This window comes from Pygoscelis adeliae, unplaced genomic scaffold (genome assembly GCF_000699105.1).
Source record: "Pygoscelis adeliae isolate BGI_AS28 unplaced genomic scaffold, ASM69910v1 Scaffold386, whole genome shotgun sequence".
In the NCBI taxonomy this organism is placed as follows: domain Eukaryota; kingdom Metazoa; phylum Chordata; class Aves; order Sphenisciformes; family Spheniscidae; genus Pygoscelis; species Pygoscelis adeliae.
Genome location: NW_008824940.1, coordinates 577,681 through 590,819, shown reverse-complemented (window position 1 = coordinate 590,819; position 13,139 = coordinate 577,681).

Genomic DNA, 13,139 nt, shown 5'->3' with positions numbered 1-13,139 from the left:
ACTGCAGAAATCTGACTGCAGGGGTAGTTTCGTACGGTGAGGATTCAGTCTCTAGCAGGCAGCAGCATTGAATGATTTAAGAGACTGGCCCAACAGAAAGACAACACACAGGAAGGGGTTACCACTGCTGTGAAGTTTAATAGTTCTGAATTAAACTGCTTCATTTTCAAAGCAGGAAATATACTACAGTGTTGACATTTACTGCCCTCTGGCAAGAACATAGTGGGTCCATGTGGTAGGGGGTTTGTTTCTGGGTTTTTTTTTTTTTTCCTCCCTAATAAAAAAGGGAGGAAACCTCTTTTTTTTAACTTTTTACCATTTGTTTGTCTTTCACATATCTTCAGTCAGTAATGGGGAGAAACGCTTGGAAAACATCACAAAATAGGGGGAAAATGAGGGACACTACACCAATTATTAGGTCCGTTAATAGATAAGGAGGTGTCTACCCAGCCAGATAATTGGCAGGAGGGCTGGATATAGAGCCTGATCTCCTGATTTGCTGTCCACAGTGCTCTCTTCAGAACTACCCTTTTATTGCAGCTTGCTATTTTATAAAATATCCTCACATAAGCTTCCTTGAAGGTATACTCAGTCACACAGCGAGAGTACACACAAATCAATATTTTACATCATTGTCAATAAAATCAACTGGGAAAATATCATTGTCAGTTTTTTTCTATATTAGCATTCTTAATGATACACATTACTTTACCTGAAAAATTTTGGAGTGAAATCCTGGCCCTCCTGAAGTCAGTAGATATTTTGCTATCAAGAGATGAAGAGAATATTCTGTGTATACTGCCTGCCTGAGGCAGGTGACATTCAGATACAACTTGATTGTGTTATGTCTAACAAAGTTGGAACCTCAGTCATGATTCCTCATTATAAAAATAAAGTTTCTGGTGTTGCTTTTGCCTGTGCACAGAGGAGCATTTTCTACTTCTTTGGCATTAAGCTCGGTAAAACATCTGTACCCTGTAATTGGCGGGGACTCTTGTTTGCTAAAAGAGGGATGAGGTAATCAAGTAGTGAGTAAACCAGCTGATTGCTGACCAGAACAGGCCTAGCAGGGCACATGAAGAAGAAAAGCATATAAATCACTAGAACAAGTAACTAGATGAAAAATTGTATAGTACATCTGGGCATGATAAGTCATTGCTATATAGGGCATTCAAAAGCCTGTTCTGAGCTTGCTGTTTGAAATCATTTTGATATTAACATACCAATGCAGAGTGCGTGGATTAAAAGAAATCCTGTGTGCTCCAACTGCCCCATTTTGCCCTAAGCATGTCATCCAGGGCTTTCTCTCATGTGCTGAGGGGCAGCTCCCTACGTGCATTAAAGAGGCAACCTGGATTCCACCGTTCACCACGGACTGGCGAGTGTCAGCCACATGCTGTGTTAAGTTAATACACCATTGGGCTACAATAGCGCACTGTGGCTGCACTACGGGTTTATTTTCAGGATATCTGTGAAGGTAGGCAGCTTGGCAGAAGTTATATTAAGGTGTTAAGATTACACTTAGTGACTACCCAGCCTGCTTGCCAGCCCCAGTTGTTCGTGTACACTTTCAATAGTCTTCCTCATTGATTGATGGATTAGCTTAAGAGCTCACAATAGTTGTATCCAGAATTACTAATTTACACATGTTCACATTACTAAAGATTCCTTCACTCCTCCTTTATAAACCATCTGTTTTCAGGCACTTTTAGAATTATTCCTTTGGGGGGATTTCTTTCTGTGTTTCTCTGTGTTTCAGAAAGCACCCGAGAACCTTTGGCATTTTGGGGGATGCTCATTTCACTACCTTTAATCTTTTTTTTTTTTTTTTTTAAATGCATTGGCTTATTTTGAATTGCATCTCCCCCCTATGAAGACCTCAGCAAACATATTGCAAATATAATCTACTGTAGTAAAATAATGCAGAAAAAAGGAATAAAGTAATAAAAAAAATCCTCTTCTCTTTTTCAAGAAAAGAGCTTTGACCCAGTCGAACAAGCCCTCTCCAAACTTTTAACATGTCTGCAGCATCTGGTGGAAAGGAGTTTTAGCATATTGAAGACACAAAGCTCAGGGAAAATGCAATACATGGTGTGCGGGATCTTGGTAAGAACACCTTGCTGGCAGCTCTTCTACAGCGTACCTGAGTGTTATAATAATTTTTAGCTCTCACAGTGTTATGCAGTATATCTCTCAACACGGGTAAGAGAGTATGCAGTATAATCTCTCAGCACGTTGGCTGCAACGTCAGCTCTGTAGGCTGCAGTGGGAAAGCCTTGAAGCACCAGCACCAAGTGAGCAATCAATCAGTGATGTTTAATTTTGCAGAAAAACTTGTGAGTTCTTCACTAGCTTTATCTTTCCAAGGTAAGGTTTAGTATGCCCTTTGTGTAAAATATGTTGCAAAAATGCTATCTAAACTTGGCAAAGATACGCTGAGACTGTCCTTCCTATCTCTTTTGGAAAAGGATTGGCTGATGACTAAGCAGGAGTATTTGTATCTGTTGTTAAAACTAGTAAAACTAATACAGCCCTAGGTGCACTCAATATTCTTTTGAAGACAGTTCTCCTTAATTCTGCCGCCCTTTAGTTATCTTGGATTGGTAACATTACAAGGTTATTTTTCCACAGTTATTTTACTTATAACTTCACAAATTGTTCACTTTTCAGTTCATAGATGTTAATATGTTTGTTCACATACGTAAAAAGACTCAGAAAAAATATTTTCAAAGATAGATTAATGATCGAGCTTTAACTTCAGAGATTTTATGATAAATAAGGCTCAAATTAATTATGGGCTCACCAGTTTGTCTTACTACACAATTTTTTTTATCAATAGCTAGGAGTAGTTACATGGATACACACCACATGATTCAAAAAACTAAAGTTCTATAGTAAACTATATATAAACCATAGTAAACTATATATAAACTATAGTATTGTATATATAGTAAACTATATATAAACTATAGTAAACTATAATGTTTAGAGATTGTTTGGAAGAAATTTTAGTCTCTCTTTGAATCTGCTAACATACTTGTGTGTATATGTACCCTAAAACTAAATGTTTGTGCTTTCTACACTTTGGAATTTTTGTCTTAGTCCTGTTAATACTGGTCAAGTAACCTAATCTCAACAGTCACATACTTTTTCAGACATCTTAGCAAGGAAACCATCAGTTGATTTGGCATGGAGACTAACCTTTCACCCCTTGGGGTGGTCCCTTCAGGACATAAGAGAAGGCACGTAAGTGGATTAGCGTGTGGAGGCTTACATCGCTGACAGTGATTTCCACGAGCATCACATTCTTGGGGCTCTAGCAGCAATACAGCCCTGCATAAGTGAAACTATGCATCTATGTCAGTGCTATTTTTGTTCTGTTCTGTTGTCTTTTCAAACCAAGGTTTTCTGCTGCATTCATATCCTCAGTGCATAGTAACATCATGTGAATGTGACTAATGAAAAGCAGTATCCTAATGGTGTTTTAAGCACTAATGGCCAACGAGTTGGCTATTTCCTGGCAGTTAATGGCCATCTGGAGGAGATCTTAATCTGTCTGGTCATTAACTGCCAGGAAATGATTGACTTGGAGGTTGTTACTGCTCTTAAAAATGAAATAGATTTTTTTCCTTCTCACTCTCCTCACCATCATGCAACTGGCTTGCAGTCCTTAAATACTGTCTCCAATGTGAAATTTTTTGACTGAATAAGTTTTTTTAGCTGTCCAGAGTGTTTTCTGCACTTCATAGAATCACACAAATGTGATCCCTGCCTGAAACTGTCTATAATCTGAGGCTACAATTTTGCATTTGTCTCTACATAGGAAGAATCGTGAACTGGCATGAAATTATATTTAACTGAAGGGAGTACTATGTGCAAAGAGAGGTTTTGATCTTTCAGATGCAACTGATAGGCTGTGGTCTTGGCAGAAAGGATATCCATTGCAAGAGCAGAGAGCAGAAAGTGACAGAAAGAGAATGATAGCGAAAAATTGTTACAATGATCTGTCTTAAGAAAAGTAAAAATTAACATGGATAAAACTAAGAGTTGCCATGGCCATCTTTGCCTTCATCCCACATTTCTTTCTTTATCTGCTATATGTTTAGATACATTCTAGTGCACCATTTAAAAATTTATCTTTGTTTATTATGGTAGTTATTTAGGGAAATCTGCGTTTCTAAATCTCTCCATAAGAACTTGCTTTGCCAAGTCGCCTACAGCAAGCTTGATAATAACTTGAGGTTGTGCTGAGCCCACTGCCTATCATCACCAGACTGCCTTACTGGTTCTTTTACTCTCCCATTTGTCTGTGCTGATCTTTGTCCTAAAGTAAGATGAAGCCATAGGATAAGTCCTCTAGGACTTGCAGTCTTTTTGTATTGTATTTGTACAGGATGTGGCAGAGTTGCATGTGGTTGATGCCTGAAGACCTAGATGTTACGTTATTGCAGAGCTGCTTGAGTAAAGCTGGGTCTGAGACTGAAAGGATTTATGGAGAGAGCAGAGAGGAATTAAAGAGAGAGGCTGGTTGTGGAATGGCATCTTTGGGTTACAATTCATTGACGCTGAGGGGAGGAGAAGGGGAGAAGGGGAAAGACTGGAAGGATGAGATGTACAACAGAAAAACAAAGGTAGGTGAAGCAACGTGTCAGGTAAAATAAAGTTAGTGCTGCAAAATGTGAATCGAAACAAAGCACAGATGATTATCGACATATAGTTTAACAAACAGTAATTATTCTAGAAGATGCATTGACCGGATCTGAGTGAGACCCACAAAAGCAGCTGTTAGAGGAGTGGGTCTGTCCAATACAGAGCATTTCAAGAAGCAAAACTGGAGAAAATCTTGGCTGATCTCCATCCAAAAATCTCTTTGCACAGCTTATAGTGTTCCTGGAATTATGAATAACTGATCCTAATACAGTATCTGGATGCAAACTATTTGGTTTCTTTATTCTGTCAGGAAACAACTATTACTAGAAGAAAAAAAAAACAGGGAGGAAGACTAATTTGTTTTTATAATGCCTTAAGACATTGTGTTTCATACCTTAGTTGCAAATTATAATTGGGTCAGGAAATGAAACACAATACCCTGTAGAAATTTAAAAAATGGAGCAAGCTTGGAGAAAAACAGTAAATAAAAATATCTTTTAAAATATGATTTTAAAATAGTTATGAATACATTTGAAGCCACATGTCAAAAAATTTATGACTGCTCTGGTATGGAGACCCCACTCCATTTCAAGCTCTCTTTCTTATTTCACTTATTACATTTTGGTTCAGTTTGGCAATAAAACGGACACATTAAAAAAGGTTTGTAAAGCAGTTCTAATGTGTAGAAGGGGACTTTAGTGTGGACATACGTATTATTGCCCTTCATACTTGTGCTAGAAACTCCAGTGTCTCCCTGCTGGAGCAGCTGTGATTTCAATAGACTGCGTAGCTTATGTGTGGCAATGTTTTTTCCTTATAATTAAGAACACATTTACAAATAAAACCCAGGAAAGGAAGGAAAGAATGTTAGGGGTGATAAAATTACAGACTTCTGAATGGAAACTCTTTGAAGGGCATACAATATAGGTAATTCTTCATTTCAGAAAGGGAATTTATAAGTTTAGTTTAGTTCTGATCTGTGTGTTTCGTGTGTTTTGAGACTGTGCATTTGGTTACAATCTAAGACTGCTTGCTAAGGGCCAGTTCCTCAACTGGTTCAGTCCTTAATTAGGGAACTATCTTATCTAGTGGTGGTGATAGAGATTGTATGGGTAAAATTACAAGAAGAAAAAGAACACCAAAGAAAGAGCTTCAATTTTTAACATTATTTAATATTTGCCTAGGAGGTAGGCAGCTCCCCCACTGTCTGCCTGGACCCAGCGTGCCCTGTGGCCTCTTCTGTTCCTTGGCAGACTCTCCAGTTTGGAGTGGTGCCCCAAGACCAAGGCAGACCTGGGCATTTGTCAGCAGTAAAAAGCCCATCAATCATCCCCATTCCAAAATTAATGCTCTGGGAAGTCTGTATGAGCCACAGGAGAAGGAAACAAACCTCTTTGTATGAAAGGGGACCTGTAAGATTACAGCCTAATCTTCTGGTGTTTTCACTACAGAAGTTTTCACTCTTAAAAAATACGAGTCTGCCTTTCCTTGGTCTGTGCGTAAAATTAAGTCTTAGGGAGTATAATAAAATGTGTTAACCAGCAAGCAATTTAGAGCTGATTGGGCTGCATGTGCATTAAATAATATCAGAATAGGCCTTCTCTATTTTAAATATGAATGATGAGGATATACCGATTTCATGACTGTCACGTGTGGCAGAAAACAGAGACTAATTATGTGACAAGACCTAGAAATTCTCAGTAAAAAAAATGGCTATGTCAGACAACTTCTGACATTTTTCCATACTCAGTATTTTGGGGTAACCTCTAATCCCTTTCTCTGCAGGGCGAGGCACCGTTCTGTATCCTGTCTTGTCTTATTTTGATGCCCTGATGTAAATGACCATTGAATGAACTGGAACAGATTGCCGAGGGATGTGCTGGAGTCTCCATCCTTGGAGAGACTCGAAACCTGACTGCACGTGGCCCTGAGCACTGCCGTGGCTGCCCCTGCTTAGGCAGTCTCCAGAGGTCCCTTCCGACCTCAGAGACTCCGATTCTGTGATCTGTTCTGTGCTGTAAAGCAGATGTTCAATCTAATTCCTCTTGAGTTTTTTTCCTAGTTTCTTTGTTGTTTTCCATTGTGAAACTTCCCTTTAAATGCATGTACACCAGGCTCAGATGTAAAACACCCAGTAAAACTCCTAGGATGGTATTTATGGCCCCTAGCATTACAATCCCATAGCAGAGGCCTCTTCTGCAGAGCTGGTCGCCCTAGATACTCCTTACAGTATGTCGAGAGATTTTTAGGGTTATGTTCACAGGTGTATTTTTGCCATTTATTTTAAGAGAAGATGAATAACCCTGTGAAAGGTCTATTTCTCTCCATCAGCTATAAATGCATCTGAAAGTGACTACTTCAGATAACTCAAGCTATTGGTATGTTTTGGATTGTTTCACTGAGTCTTTTCCAGTGCCTTTTTCCAAAGTTTCAACTATAATTTCTGCTCGCCATTAGTGTCTGAACTTCATCCCCTGAAAAGGCCAGGTGAATGGGATACATCACTTTGTTATTAGAATAATGAAACAGCACTGTGTTATCTTGTAGTAAATTCTCATCTTTTGAGGCTTCCACACCCAGAACCTTTCTGAAATCTCTATTTTTTGTGTGCACGCTTTTTTTTTTCCCACGGAAAAAGTAGGCAGGTGTAATACAGTTGTTTTGTTTACATATTTTGAAATATAACAAAACCTACCTAATAGCACCGGAATGCATTGGATACATTTATTGCATGTTTGCAGAACTAGATTAGGTCTAAGTTTCACAAAGCATTGCCTTTGTGAAATTTAAACTTAATTTGCTTCATTTTTATCTGATGTGTATAAATAAAGAGTGTACTGCAGGCAAGGTCTACAAAAAGTTATCTATAAGAGGTGTTCTGTTATTCTGGTTTTGCGATTTCAGTAAAATTGTTGCTGCAGTATTTTGATGAAATATTTAATGAAAAAGTCAACAAAAGCAACTGTGATATGATCAAGTGCATAACTTAGCTCAGGAAGTTGTCACCGTCTGGTTAGAGAGTCCAAGCTGTCCTGTCCAGGCAGAACACAAAGTCTCTGCTGAAAGATAATTTCTTGCACGTGTCCAGTAACGGCTGTGCAGCCTGGCACCCATAGAGGTCCACTCGGTCTGTTTACGGACAGTTAATTTTCCTGTCAAACAGAAGCATAAGTAGCGGAAGTCAGTCAGAGGAGACCCGGAAAGATCACGTCTACGATCATGTGATATATGATGTGAATATTCTCTGTGTGCTCAGAGGATGACGGTGTTCCTACTTCGCTACGGTCCGGGCATCTGTGGCCAGTTCACTATCAGCTTTTCCTTGTTGCTGTGTATGAACAGAGTACCATCTTGTGAAGCCTCCTGGGGTCTGCGAGGAGTCCTATGAGGCAAATATATTGTGGGATAGCATGCGGATGAAATAATAATGCCTTGAGGGCTCCCCGAAAAGTTGCATGAGCTTTGAGTACCTTTTAGACATTTTTAGAATTCTTAAGAAGAAACGTAATTCTCTATTAAAAGATAGTTAAATTTGCCTTGAGGATTTTCTTTTTCTTTTCCTTTGTCTGTTTTCAAAGAAGGACATGAACTCAGCAGCAACTTTTCCAGAAATAATCCCTAGAAAACTCTACCAGAGCCGCAAGGTGATCAAATCCAGCAGCAGCATTCCACTGAGGAAAAGGTGATAGAAAAATGTCTGTCAGCATTTCAGCCTAGGCAGTCTTCTGCTGACCTCCTAACCCTGTTCATTACAGCTGAATGGCCTAATAATGCGACAGTCCCTCCCAGTAACTAGCTGCGCTTCCTTTATTCAGCTGCAGAGAGATGGACGCAGGAGCGCCTCGGGGCTGTTATACAATACTGCAGGAAGTTCCAAAGAATCCTCATTGCTTTTCTTTTAGGGACGATTGATATATATTTTGGAAAACTTAATTGTCTAACTTAAATGCACTTACACTGTATTTTTATTTGGCGGAGGGATGGAAAGGAAAGGCTTTTCTTAGGTACATCTGGAATTGCCTCTTAACTAGAAATATTTCCAGATAAGTGTAAGCCAAGTAAACACCCGCTGGAAAAATTATTTTACTGTGTTGCTATTCCTAGTGGATATTTTCACTGGTTTTATTTATTCAAATTCTAGTCACATCACTTGCATGGATGAGATTTCATAATTGCTATTGATTTCTATAAAGATTTTTTTTTTGTTATAAAACAGTGCAATGTAACCCTTTGAACACCAGCATTTGCCAGCGAGTATCAGCCCAAGGGTGGCGATTCCTCTGGTTTGCCTGTAATCTCTGAAGGCAAGCGTAGTATTTCCAGTGAAGGGTAATACGGCTTAATGGTGATATGGTGATAGCAGTAAGTCATGTCTCCATACATGCTATTAATTTCTCTCCTTTTTCAAATTCCCTGTTGTCTTCTGAAGAGTTCATAGGTACATAAATACTTAGAGAATACAGAGAAAAATGATGTTGTGCTGGAGCTGTCAAGCAGAAAGGAGATGCAACTACTGTCCGTGACCTCCTTCCTTCGTGATGGACATTATATACTTCTGCTCAGTGTACCTGAGGAAGTGTTTTAAATATTAACCTCAAACTGCTCTACCTCAGCCAGATTTCCCATGTTTGGTTTTTTTTCTTGTTTCATACTTTGGCTTTGTCTTTTACAATGAACTTTTCTTTTTCTGGGTTTTCACATTATGTTTATACAGCTGCCATTATACATTCTGTTACTACAGCTATAATGTTACTAATGTAGAAATCTTCTTCAGCTACTACTCCGTTTATCTAGGATATAACAGCTAACTTCTGAGGAACACAGGAAAGCAAACTGGTTTTGAATAGTGGTCCTATACATCTTCCTACAAACTGGCTTCTAAATATGTAAACAATATTTTCCTTCCCTGCTTCTTCCTTAGCCACACACAAGTACAAGATGTGTACCTGGACTTCAAGATGGACAAAGAAGTCAAGCACACGCTAGTTTCTTAAAGGTAAGCAGCTTACTATTTTGGGGGGAGGAGGAAAGTCGGAGAAGAAGAGGAATGTAATAAACTGGGTGTGATTCATAACAGGATAAAGAATTTCACCTTTATAGGGTGAAAAACTTCTTATTTTTGTAATGTTCTACGTCCTCAGTGTTTGGAAACATATCAAAAAAGGCAGTTACCTGTTCCCAAATTCTGCTTCCAGGACGGAGCAGCACAGTGCTTCACGGGAGCTGGGTTCCTGTATATGGGAGCAGAATATCTCTACTGATCTAAAACATCACTCAAGATCAGATCAAATTCCACTGCCTGGAAATCAACAGGAACTGGGAGATGTAATCCCAGCCTGCTAAGTGTGACTTTGAGGTGTTGGACGGGAGAATGGGAAGATACTGGTTACCATCTAGAGGTGACTTGTTTGGAAAGAACTTGGTCCCTCGGAAGGGGGGGGGATTAACATGGATTAATCACGGATTAACACTGGAGCTGATTTTGTAAGGTTTTCATTGCTTTCTGGATGATGAAAGGTCAAAGTATACCAGCAAGAGGACTGAACTTCTTTGTCTCAACTGGTGATGGACTTGGTGAGAGAAGAAACTTTGTCTTCTTTATAGAAAAGCATGCCTTTTTATTTGTAGGAATAACATTTGGGTTCTCTGATGGTTCAAAAAACCGTCAAGTGCGAGTTTGGGCCTTTGATGGCTTTGGTGAATGAAGGCTGCCTAATTACTGATAATTAGGCTTAACAGTTCCACTTGTCGGGAGTTAAAAAAAGAAGCAAAAGTGAAGTTGTCAGCTATACAAACTTGTAAGTGAGGAGGCATTCCCGATACCTTCATACATACCCGCTGTATCAATGTGAGGGCAGACAAATGAGTAGGTATTTGGGAGAAAGAATTAAACACAGATAGCTCAAACAGTACCATTTCCATGTGGCATTTCAAATGCGTTGTTTCATTGTTCCTTCTTTATTTGGCTTCTGTAGATATGTTAATTGTCAGAATGCAATTAGAAGATTAATTACAGATTCTATCAGATATTTTCATGTATAAATCTACTACAGACAGACTTTGAAAGAGAAACAGTGTAGGATCGCAATGTATGTTTACTTCAGTCTGAAGTACCTAATAATATATGCAAACAATGTATTGCAAACAATATCTCGCTTGCGTTTCTTTTAGGTAGTAAGGAAAGTTCCACTATGTGGAACACGTCTTTGGTGTCAGTCAGTTCACGGTAGTCTACCCACTGGCCAGTTTCAAACAGAGAGACTGAAGGAGATGATTGCTCACAAACAATTATGCAAGTGATAATGCAAACTTCCTGCAAACAGGGAGGGGTGGAGGCTCCATTAAGAGCCCTCTACTGAGGAAGACTGCAGTATGAACTCCACTCCTACTGTCCCCGTGAGAGAGGGTGTTGCAGGTGCCTTAAAACCAGAGGCAAAACGTCACTCAAAATTTGCACTTCAGCATGAGATAATTCACACGGGAGTGAATGGAAACAATAAATAAAGAGTGACACACATCCATCAGAGATGAGTTTTCAGGGAACTAGTTGCTTTAATTGCCCGGGTGATTCCTTTAAACTAGACACATCTAAGAGTTAAGCAGCTGGTCAGTGATTTCACTCTCACAGAAAGCAGATGTTTCTGCACAGTGCGAGAGCAGCAGAAGCCAGTCTAGGGGTTTGAAGGTAGTACATTCCACACGGCTTGGAGAGAACCCGGGGCCACATCCTGCAGCCCTCCCCCATCTGACAGGCCCTCCCCTTGGGAACAGTTCCCCACACACCATGCACTAGCCACAGCAGTCAAGGGTTGCCCTCAGGATTAGCAGAATCTCGGCACTGCGTAGCTCTTTCACATTTGTAACACATTACTCCCTGCTAGCTGTATGAAAGGGAATCCACTATTACCTATTGCAGTGGGTTTGATTTGCATAAGAAATTGATCTTATTTGCAGTACGAGACACAGTTGTTAGCTGCTTTCACGTAAAAAGGGCAGATGAGGGAGAAGATAATATCAGGCATTACACACATGTAACACCACCAATGAGCTCTTTTGTCTTTATGGGCATAGGTTACAAATTACTTACATATTAGAAGAATAATAAAGATGGGAAGCTGGGCCTAGTGAATCACCCCAAATTACACATTATACGCATCATACAGGTGTGTATGAATAGACCTGCAGTTGAGTGTCAGGACTGTATTCATTTGCTGTAATCAGCATACCAGATCTTGGCTTTGAATTGCTAGGAGAGTGACTGGAGGTGGTCACAGCGTGTGAAGTAACAGGAACCTAGTGAGCAAATACGTTAAATTTAGCAAAGGGTCAGAGTGACATTGCTATCCATGAATGACCTTGTAGTCATGAATGAGTTAGGAGATGGTGGCTCTGATTTAGCAGATCACTTTAATCACAAATGCACTTGCTTATCTCTTCTTGCATAATGAAGTTTCCACGTACATTAGCACATAGAACTGGAGTTTCTAATCCAGTCCTCTGTGAATGCGCAAATGCAGTAAGTGGAGGTAGCTGAGTAGTATTCTAGTTGCCATAAACCAAGTCACTTTTGACCTGTTGTTTCTGAGGTAAGTTCAATGTCATGGTGATTTTGAACTTACTAACATGTAGATACACCTCATCTTTTGAAATAGTCACCCTGTGTTGCTTCCGTCTCTGCACATTACCATATCCACAAAAGATTGCTTAAAAAACACTCAGTGAGAATTGGGGCAATGTCTTACCTTAGCACAACCTAAAAAGAAAGTAAGGTTTGATTTTTTTGATAGTTTCTTATAAGATTCTTTTGCATATTCTAGCTAAAACTATTGTTATTTTGGCTGCAATGTCTTAAAAAGAAATTGCATCCCAGTTGTTCTTTGTATTGCAACTTTGCAGCACGGTGATTTTTTTTTTTTACATTTTGTCTAAGTTTTCCCTGGGTGTTTTATTACTCTTGCAGTACTTTTGGCATGTTTGTTACTTTTGATGGTAGAGCTGGTGCATTGAAGGGGGGAAGCATTTTGCTTTTCATTTGCCACAAGCACTCTTTGGTGAACAATGTCCTGTAAAATCTACTTCCAGGATTTAAGGGATTTTAAAAATAATTTCTTTAAATACCAAAAAGCACTGAACATGTTCCCATAAATTTTAAAAATTATGGTGAAAAGACTTGCCTACCTCTTTGCAGTCAAAATATCATAGTTTGCAGCTAACTTATGATGATTTAAAACTGCAGATAACAAAAACAAATATAAGCAAAACCAGATAAGGCTGATATATTGTCATTGCTCAAGGTGAGAGAAATGCAAAATCATTAAGCAATCCCATGCAAAACAAATATGTCAAGTCCTTTCAGTTTTCATAATTAACAGTGCTGTTCATCTGACAGGGAGGCTGGAAGATATTTCTTTAACCTGAAGTACCTTTCTAAGAATAAATCCTTTGGGAGGACGCGGTACTGTTCTCTAGGGTAATAGCATCCTTGGAGA